The sequence below is a fragment of the Haliotis rubra genome, unplaced genomic scaffold (assembly GCF_003918875.1).
Source record: "Haliotis rubra isolate DU_JTF1 unplaced genomic scaffold, ASM391887v1 Scf478, whole genome shotgun sequence".
In the NCBI taxonomy this organism is placed as follows: domain Eukaryota; kingdom Metazoa; phylum Mollusca; class Gastropoda; order Lepetellida; family Haliotidae; genus Haliotis; species Haliotis rubra.
Genome location: NW_025767166.1, coordinates 358,819 through 368,618, shown reverse-complemented (window position 1 = coordinate 368,618; position 9,800 = coordinate 358,819). Strand labels below are relative to the sequence as shown.

Here is a 9,800-nt window from a genome sequence, read left to right as displayed (position 1 = left end):
CAGCAAGGTCATAATTTAGATAGATATATTTAAGTAAATCGGGAATATATAAACTCCCTGATAAAACTGGACTAACTCTTAGTCTCTGAATTAGAATATATATAATTTTGATTGTAACAGATAAACCCATTCACATTGAAAAGGAGCCCCAGGGAAGTCCTGAACGTGGGGAAATCTAGACTTGCTCTATTCAGGACTTTAGCATTGCAGGGAGGGCTAGTCTGTAGAGAAATAATATGGTTCAGGGACTGCAAGACAGACTATGATAAAACCTGCGCCGAAGTGCCCACGATAGTGACAGTGTTGCCAGTGAAGGCCAAGTTATGCCCTTCTTCCTTGTTTATGTATACATCCATCCATGTCGCGTTTTGGGGTGATGGTGAAATCTCGATTTCGGTCATTCATAACTGAATGTATTTTGTATTAAATATGTATACCTGTAACCAGTGTTTTTATCAATGTATGATTAAAACTAGAGAAATGTGCAGGCTATTTATGCTTAACAAAAGATCGGACAACGCTTGGCCCCGTCTCATACTTGAAATTAATTTTCCACCCATTGATAGGAAATTAAATATTCGACATCTGTGCTAAAGAGTGCCGCCAGTGTGCCGAAGTGATTTGGACGTCATCACTTGCTTGATACCGATATGGTCTCTGATAATGGTGTTAACTGGTATCTACTGACACCGAAACGTTGCATTCACTGCAATAAAGAAGTTGACTATCCATAGAACCTGGTCGTGTTAGATGTATTGTCACTTTGAACAATAGTCAATTCGAGAACAATCGGGTATTTCCGGTCATCTTTGAATCAGCTCTCTGAAAACCAAATGCGATTGTTAACACAAGCGTCTGTATAACCTCACCCTTTTCCGTAACCTCAAAGGTACTGACGCGGAAAGAGACGAGTGGCGACAAATGGTCCTACTGTTGGCGGGTGTCACTGTCATTGTGAGAGAAGGGCGCGATCCTGGACAGTTAGAAGTTGGTTGTACAGGTACAACGCGTAACGTCGTTTTCTTTCCGAAAAATAAGTGATCGGGAAATACAACATCACAGTGAGACCAGTGTTGTGTTCGCTGTGAAGGGAAGAAGACCTATCGTCGAAGGGAATCGGTCATCCGTGAAAGTACAAAGTGACAAAGCCTTCAAACTACCCAGGTAAAATACTACCCAAATATTGTAATCAGATTATATGGATACAAATAATTAGCATGACTTTCTTCCAAGTGAGACCACCATAATGTTTAAGTCTAGTCTACAGATCTTGGGTTATATGAAATCCGAAGAATAAGAAATTGAACAAAGTAAGAGAAACACAAAGAATTAAAGCTACTCTAGTAACGCTGAGGGGGTCGTTGTCGGCACGGGTACTACAGATTGTATACAGCAATGTACCCTAGCCAAAATCAGAATACAGAAACGTACCCTTGGATGATTCCATTCTGTAATGTGGAGTTTTTTTAATCGGAACGGTCATACTGTTGTATTAGATGCATTTGATATCGTTATATAAGAGCATACACAGTAACGAATATTTCACGGTGCACAACGTACACCGCTCGCAATCAGCTGAACGGGAATAACTACATACGGTTTCGGTTTTGGGTTGCGGAATATGGACTCGTCCGTCGTTTAGGGTACCGGGTACGTTTCTGTAGTTTGTCTTTGTTTAAGGTACATGTCTGTATACAGAAACGTACCTGGGGTACCTGTGCCGACAACGACCCCTTCAGCACTAGTAACGTCAATGAACAAAATTTGGTTGAAGAGGGTTGGGCACGACCGACCATCAAACAGCGCTGTAATACGATTCTTAGGAATAGTTGTTAGGTTTGCAATCTTTTGTAATTCCGTATCCTTATCATTAGTCTGAATTCGAGGAAAGTCTGTAATTGAAGTTCACAGATTAAATAAATGGCTAAATTAAAATTGGACAATGAGTGCCAGATCATTGAGAGAGTATGAGGTGCCTGACCCAGAATTTAATATATCAAGTAATCACAAAATAATTTATTACTGACATAACAAATTCTAATTTATATCACAGAGTGTGTTATCACAAACTCTGTATTTAGATAGTCATAAAATTATTGTTCTTTTCTATAACAAATTCAATTTTTGGATATCATTAAATGATGTATTGATGTTACAAAGTTGATCATAAAATGATTTATCGATATCACAATGGCAAGGGTTGTGGGTAATTAAACCTGATGTGTTAATCTCTTAAATTATCAAGCCTAATTTAATTATGTTATATAACAGTTAATATAGGATGAAATCTTTGGTTCTATTTGTTGTAATTTATTCATATATTCAGATTTATTTGTAGGTGATAAGCTTTACAAACAATATTGTTAAAAAGTCATGTAATTATTTGCTGCAGTAAGTCTTCAAGGGAGAAGTAATTTTCCTTGAAATCAGAAGTGAATAATCAACATCACAAGTTTGATTTGTTTTATAACAATAATACCTTTTCAATTTTATGATTTTAAAAAGATACATTTAGTGATATCAAATAATGGAATTAGTGAACTCATTTTTGTATCAATAATTCGATTTTGTTATGTCTAAAAATACATAAAATTTAAAGATATCTCAAGACTGGATTTGTGATATCAATAGATCAAGACTGATGTTAGGTTTTATGATATTAAATGAATTATTGATACCATAGAATAGGGAATGAAAAATATTGCGCCTCCTATAATAGCATCTATAATCCCATGATAAAATGTTGGATAATTAACTCAAAAGCGATAATACATGAATTATTAATCCTTCAAAGTTTACAGTCCTTATGCTGACATGTTAACAGTATGATAACAGTTAGTGTTACACATTTAGTGTGTACATAACCCTTAATATATAGTTTTAAAATACATGATGCAGCCTTATGTTATGAAGAGATCAACATCAACATATTTAATAAAATTATTTTGAAAAATGTTAAGATTGCGCATGTAAAATTTCACGGATTGATGTATAAAGACTTAGAGTATCCAGAGTTCCATCTTTGATATACCCAGTATTCATATTGCATCTGGCAATTCTTGATGTAAATGTGAAAAGTTTACACTAAATTTGAGCATGCATGATCAAAATCATACTGCATTTGGCAATTTATTTCTTTTAAGTAAATGTGAAAGGTTTACACTAAATTTGAGCAAGCATGATCAAAATCATAATGCATTTGGCAATTTATTTCTTTTAAGTAAATGTGAAAAGTTTACACTAAATTTGAGCAAGCATGATCAAAGTCTGTGATATTGGCAACATGTTTCTTGATGTAAATGTGAGAAGTTTACACTAAATTTGAGCATGCATGATCAAAATCACACTGCATTTGGCAATTTATTTCTTTTAAGTAAATGTGAAAGGTTTACACTAAATTTGAGCAAGCATGATCAAAATCATAATGCATTTGGCAATTTATTTCTTTTAAGTAAATGTGAAAAGTTTACACTAAATTTGAGCAAGCATGATCAAAGTCTGTGATATTGGCAACATGTTTCTTGATGTAAATGTGAGAAGTTTACACTAAATTTGAACAAGCATGATTAAAGTCTGTGATATTGGCAACATGTTTCTTGATGTAAATGTGAGAAGTTTACACTACACTTGAGCAAGCATGATTAAAGTCATAGTGATATTGGCAATATGTTTCTTGATGTAAATGTGAGAAGTTTACAATATATTTGAGCATGCATGATCAAAGTCTGTGATATTGGCAACATGTTTCTTGATGTAAATGTGAGAAGTTTACAATATACTTGAGCAAGCATGATTAAAGTCATAGTGATATTGGCAATATGTTTCTTGATGTAAATGTGAGAAGTTTACAATATATTTGAGCATGCATGATCAAAGTCATAGTGATATTGGCAACATTTTTTTGATGTAAATGTGAGAAGTTTACACTAAATTTGAGCATGCATGATCAAAGTCATAGTGATATTGGCAACATATGTCTTGATGTAAATGTGAGAAGTTTACACTATACTTGAGCAAGCATGATCAAAGTCATACTGATATTGGCAACATGTTTCTTGATGTAAATGTGAAAGGTTTACACTAAATTTGAGCAAGCATGATCAAAATCATAATGCATTTGGCAATTTATTTCTTTTAAGTAAATGTGAAAGGTTTACACTAAATTTGAGCAAGCATGATCAAAGTCTGTGATATTGGCAACATGTTTCTTGATGTAAATGTGAGAAGTTTACACTAAATTTGAGCATGCATGATCAAAATCACACTGCATTTGGCAATTTATTTCTTTTAAGTAAATGTGAAAGGTTTACACTAAATTTGAGCAAGCATGATCAAAATCATAATGCATTTGGCAATTTATTTCTTTTAAGTAAATGTGAAAAGTTTACACTAAATTTGAGCAAGCATGATCAAAGTCTGTGATATTGGCAACATGTTTCTTGATGTAAATGTGAGAAGTTTACACTAAATTTGAACAAGCATGATTAAAGTCTGTGATATTGGCAACATGTTTCTTGATGTAAATGTGAGAAGTTTACACTACACTTGAGCAAGCATGATTAAAGTCATAGTGATATTGGCAATATGTTTCTTGATGTAAATGTGAGAAGTTTACAATATATTTGAGCATGCATGATCAAAGTCTGTGATATTGGCAACATGTTTCTTGATGTAAATGTGAGAAGTTTACAATATACTTGAGCAAGCATGATTAAAGTCATACTGATATTGGCAATATGTTTCTTGATGTAAATGTGAGAAGTTTACAATATATTTGAGCATGCATGATCAAAGTCATAGTGATATTGGCAACATGTTTCTTGATGTAAATGTGAGAAGTTTACACTAAATTTGAGCATGCATGATCAAAGTCATACTGATATTGGCAACATATGTCTTGATGTAAATGTGAGAAGTTTACACTATACTTGAGCAAGCATGATCAAAGTCATACTGATATTGGCAACATATGTATTGATGTAAATGTGAGAAGTTTACAATATATTTGAGCATGCATGATCAAAGTCTGTGATATTGGCAACATGTTTCTTGATGTAAATGTGAGAAGTTTACACTAAATTTGAGCATGCATGATCAAAGTCATAGTGATATTGGCAACATATGTTTCTTGATGTAAATGTGAGAAGTTTACACTATACTTGAGCAAGCATGATCAAAGTCATACTGATATTGGCAACATATGTCTTGATGTAAATGTGAGAAGTTTACACTATACTTGAGCAAGCATGATCAAAGTCATACTGATATTGGCAACATATGTCTTGATGTAAATGTGAGAAGTTTACACTATACTTGAGCAAGCATGATCAAAGTCATACTGATATTGGCAACATATGTCTTGATGTAAATGTGAGAAGTTTACACTATACTTGAGCAAGCATGATCAAAGTCATACTGATATTGGCAACATATGTCTTGATGTAAATGTGAGAAGTTTACACTATACTTGAGCAAGCATGATCAAAGTCATACTGATATTGGCAATATGTTTCTTGATGTAAATGTGAGAAGTTTACACTAAATTTGAGCATGCATGATCAAAGTCATACTGATATTGGCAACATATGTCTTGATGTAAATGTGAGAAGTTTACACTATACTTGAGCAAGCATGATCAAAGTCATACTGATATTGGCAATATGTTTCTTGATGTAAATGTGAGAAGTTTACACTATACTTGAGCAAGCATGATCAAAGTCATACTGATATTGGCAACATATGTCTTGATGTAAATGTGAGAAGTTTACACTATACTTGAGCAAGCATGATCAAAGTCATACTGATATTGGCAACATATGTCTTGATGTAAATGTGAGAAGTTTACACTATACTTGAGCAAGCATGATCAAAGTCATAGTGATATTGGCAACATATGTCTTGATGTAAATGTGAGAAGTTTACACTATACTTGAGCAAGCATGATCAAAGTCATACTGATATTGGCAATATGTTTCTTGATGTAAATGTGAGAAGTTTACACTAAATTTGAGCATGCATGATAAAAGTCATACTGATATTGGCAACATATGTCTTGATGTAAATGTGAGAAGTTTACACTATACTTGAGCAAGCATGATCAAAGTCATACTGATATTGGCAATATGTTTCTTGATGTAAATGAGAGAAGTTTACACTATACTTGAGCAAGCATGATCAAAGTCATACTGATATTGGCAATATGTTTCTTGATGTAAATGTGAGAAGTTTACACTATACTTGAACAAGCATGATCAAAGTCATACTGATATTGGCAACATATGTCTTGATGTAAATGTGAGAAGTTTTACACTCATATTTGAGCAAGTAAAGTCATACTGATATTGGCAACATATGTCTTGATGTAAATGTGAGAAGTTTACACTATACTTGAGCAAGCATGATCAAAGTCATACTGATATTGGCAATATGTTTCTTGATGTAAATGTGAGAAGTTTACACTATACTTGAGCAAGCATGATCAAAGTCATACTGATATTGGCAACATAAATGTTTACACTATACTTTGAGCTTGATGTAAATGTGAGAAGTTTACACTATACTTGAGCAAGCATGATCAAAGTCATACTGATATTGGCAACATATGTCTTGATGTAAATGTGAGAAGTTTACACTATACTTGAGCAAGCATGATCAAAGTCATACTGATATTGGCAACAGTCTTGATGTAAATGTGAGAAGTTTACACTATACTTGAGCAAGCATGATCAAAGTCATACTGATATTGGCAATATGTTTCTTGATGTAAATGTGAGAAGTTTACACTATAATTGAGCAAGCATGATCAAAGTCATACTGATATTGGCAACATATGATATTGAGAAGTTTACACTATACTTGAGCATATCAAAGTCTACTGATGGCAACAAATGTAAATGAGAAGTTTACACTATACTTGAGCAAGCATGATCAAAGTCATGATCAAAGTCATACTGATATTGGCAACATATGTCTTGATGTAAATGTGAGAAGTTTACACTATACTTGAGCAAGCTGATCAAAGTCATACTGATATTGAGCAAGTCATGATCAAAGTTTACACTATACTTGAGCAAGCATGATCAAAGTCATACTGGGCAACATATGTCTTGATGTAAATGTGAGAAGTTTACACTATACTTGAGCAAGCATGATCAAAGTCATACTGATATTGGCAATATGTTTCTTGATGTAAATGTGAGAAGTTTACACTAAATTTGAGCATGCATGATCAAAGTCATACTGATATTGGCAACATATGTCTTGATGTAAATGTGAGAAGTTTACACTATACTTGAGCAAGCATGATCAAAGTCATACTGATATTGGCAATATGTTTCTTGATGTAAATGTGAGAAGTTTACACTATACTTGAGCAAGCATGATCAAAGTCATACTGATATTGGCAACATATGTCTTGATGTAAATGTGAAAAGTTTACACTAAATCTGAGCAAGCATGATCAAAGTCATACTGATATTGGCAACATATGTCTTGATGTAAATCTGAAAAGTTTACACTAAATCTGAGCAAGCATGATCAAAGTCATACTGATATTGGCAACATATGTCTTGATGTAAATGTGAAAGGTTTACACTAAATCTGAGCAAGCATGATCAAAGTCATACTGATATTGGCAACATGTTTCTTGATGTAAATGCAAAAACATTACACTAAATTTGAGCAAGCGTGATCTGTTGTCATTGAAAGAAGACAAAGAACCAATGCCATGATTGTTGTTTTTAGGTACAGAACGTGGATATTGTCTCACTGGATGCTCATCCACATACAGATGAAAGGACGAGAGATTTCTGCAACAGATACGGAGACAGTTTAACTCGCCTCTCACCTCATCACCTCGGTGCATGTGTCCTGATGCCAGATAGCATACAAAAGAAGAGTAAATAGCTTTAGGTTAGCTATTACCACAAAAATAACAGACATTAGATATAAAGATCTCTAAATTCACCCTGGACATACTGGACAAAAATAGTTAGGGATATATGTAAATTTTGAAATTATGAATAATGATCTATTTACTCATTTAAACACTGATAAAATATCAATCATAAAAATACCAATATCCCTAACTTATTTTGTCCAGTATATATGGTATGTACTTGGATTTTCTTGATATTGTTAAAATAGGGTTAAAAGGATGTTTTCTTATCAATTGGGGGTGAGAACAACTTTCCCATTACACAGGAAGGTGCAAGGACATTGGTTGGAGCAGATGGGAAAGAGTTAGATGTGTTAGGTATATCTCAGATTCCTCTTAGAATTGGCCATTTATGTGTTATACAGGAGTTTTATGTCGTGTCAGCATTATCTGTTGATGTATTGTTAGGTTTGGACTTCTTGAAGAGCCAGAAGGCTGCTATTGACGTTAGTCGTAACAGATTGACATTGTGGGACGGACTTACAGAGGCAAAGTTCATTGCTTCTTATACAAATTCCAATGTTGTTACGTGTATACGTGATGTCATCTTGCCACCTCACTCAGATACCTTGTTACCAGTATATGTTGATGACCCAAATACTGATTCCAGGTGGTTCGACATGTGCTTTGAATGGTGAAGCAACACCCCAGCTTTCTGTTGATGTACCTGAGTTGGAGGATGCCAATTTGAGAACTAAGGCAGGTGAACTGAAAATCTCTTTAGCTGACGCTGACATGACTGACAGTCAGAAGAGTGACTTTGAATTGTTTTTGGGACAGAATAGAGATGTCTTTGCAGTTGACATGTCAGAAATAGGTAGGACACACCTGTTTTCCCACAAAATAAATACAGGTAATTACAGTCCAGTATACCAAAGAGCATACCCATGCTCACCTGAGACCAAAGATGAGATTGATAGACAGGTGGATCAATTACTTAAGTATGAGATGATAGCTCCTACCTTTTCTCAGTGGAGCTCACCTTTCTTGCTCGTTAAGAAGGCTGACCATACTTTCAGTTCAAAACTAGTAATCAAACTCAGACATACTAAGTGTCTTCGTGTGTAAGAATTGATTCCAGTTTATATTCAATTGACATCTTGTTGCATGATTTATGGATTTATACTACTATCTATGTATAAGATTGTATGTCAGGTATATTTGCTATTGCAATTTTCTTCTGATATCTATGTGATTGATATTTACTTGTGATGTGTTGATTGTATCAGATGCATATGTCTTCGTCGGGTATTTGATTTTATTAAGAGTTGATTGGTCAAAATAGTAGATGCAGATGAGTTGTCAAGTGTTTTAATACTTAACACATTGTATATGATTCACATAATTTACAACCAGAGGGTATGTGAGTTACTTTTGACTATGACGCATGATTAATTATATGTTAATTGTTGTATTGATATTGTAATATTCCAAGTATGGAATATACACTGGCAAGTTATGCACCAATCTTCTTAGTCTGATTGCAACTGTATATAGAGCTGCTTGACCGCAATTAGACTATGCGCTTTTAATAAAGCCATGTCAGCTCGCATGGGGGTTTTGTGTGGCTAGCTGGTACCCCGAACGATATCACTGCTCGAATAGTGCTGCTTTTTTGCTTATTGCTAAATACAAGCTAAGTCCACTGCTTTCCGCGCCCGTTTTTATAAAGATTATTAGAAACACTATTCTGTGGTATACTGTGGCTAGTCACCGGTCGTTGACCATAGGGGTACACCTCCATTAGTTAGGCTTTGTTGTGTTTTGCTATTGTTATTGTAGTTATTATACAGGGTACTAAAAATTGTACTCCTTAGATCGTTTGTAATACCCCTAGCTGCTATCGTTATCGGTACTTGTGAAC

The 9,800-nt window shown here is 34.2% G+C and overlaps 1 long non-coding RNA gene across 1 annotated transcript; it reads left to right on the top strand.

Annotated features, from left to right (window-relative positions):
- The first annotated feature begins 1,048 nt into the window (after positions 1-1,048).
- LOC124290931 lies at positions 1,049-9,166 on the top strand. Its single transcript, XR_006902086.1, has 3 exons — positions 1,049-1,164; positions 7,744-7,911; positions 8,547-9,166. It is a non-coding gene; the product is annotated as an uncharacterized LOC124290931 (long non-coding RNA).
- The last annotated feature ends 634 nt before the right edge of the window (positions 9,167-9,800 follow it).